This window comes from Empidonax traillii, unplaced genomic scaffold (genome assembly GCF_003031625.1).
Source record: "Empidonax traillii isolate 1590-97213 ecotype Southwest subspecies unplaced genomic scaffold, ASM303162v1 scaffold654:size409090, whole genome shotgun sequence".
Classification (NCBI taxonomy): domain Eukaryota; kingdom Metazoa; phylum Chordata; class Aves; order Passeriformes; family Tyrannidae; genus Empidonax; species Empidonax traillii.
The window spans coordinates 62777-63917 of NW_020955847.1; positions in this window are offsets into that span (position 1 = coordinate 62777).

A 1141-nucleotide genomic window follows, 5' to 3' on the forward strand; every position below is an offset into this window, starting at 1 on the left:
TATTAGAAAATGAAAACAACTCTCTGGCTGTGCCATGGGAGAGACTTCATGGTGAATTACCGGAGTTAAGTAGTAGCTTAACAGCTTGAGACTCTTCTAACATTAGGCAGGGTTTTTTTAGACCTTTAATGCATGGCAGATTATGATGCTTCCTGTGCTGAATGGTATGAGGTTATTGTCTGTGGTTGGTTTAATGTGGATCCTTGTCGAGGGATAACACACAATCCTGTACACACTGCGGAGGAATTAGACAATGTTCCCCGTTTGGATTTAAATAAAGGGAGGGGAAACCTCCCTTTTGCAATAAGCAAAGCCCAGCCCACTGCTCAGCCACTCTTACAGCTCTTGTCTAACAGGATTCAGGCTGGAACAGAAGTTGAATCACGATGTGATTCACCAAACTTCCAACTCCTCGGCGGTGTCATCCCCAGACACATCGCTGCTTCTCCAGGAGCTGCTTCCTCTCATCCCTCTCCTCCTGACAGCTGAGATCATCCAAACCTCTGGTGCAACTGGGAATGCTAAAGAGCCCCACAGCCTGCCCTGAGAAGCATCACAGTCAGTGGTGAGACAGAGGAGATGAGGAATCAATACCCCGGGGCTCTGCGGAGCAACCTCATGGAGACCGACGGGGAGTTAATGCTGTGTCCCTGTGTCAGGGGGTGATGGATGTGAGGGGCAGGAGATGCTGCTTAGTGACTGAAGCAAAGCTTTTATGCCTGTCCTTTCTGTGCTGGGTGTTTGCAGCACAGCAATTCGCAGTATTTTTTTTTTTTAATGCTGGTTCTTAGTTAATCGGGCAAAAATGACTCTGATCGGAAAAGTGCTTCGCTGGAAGCTCAGCAAAAAAGTTGGCAGGATAAACTCTCCTGAATATCAATTGGTTTGCCCATCTGAAACTTGAATTTGTTGTGATTTACCCATCATTTGGTATCAGGTGGCGACTTTGGAGCACAGAATCCCAGAATGTGCTGAGCTGGGAGGGACCCCCAAGGACCATCCAGTCCAACCCTCAGCCCTGCACAGGCCCAGCCCCAAGAGTCACCCCCTGTGCCCCAGAGGATCAGCCAAAGCCTCCTGCAGCTCTGGCAGCCTTGGGGCTGTGCCCACTGCCCTGGGGAGCCTGTTCAGTGCCCAACCA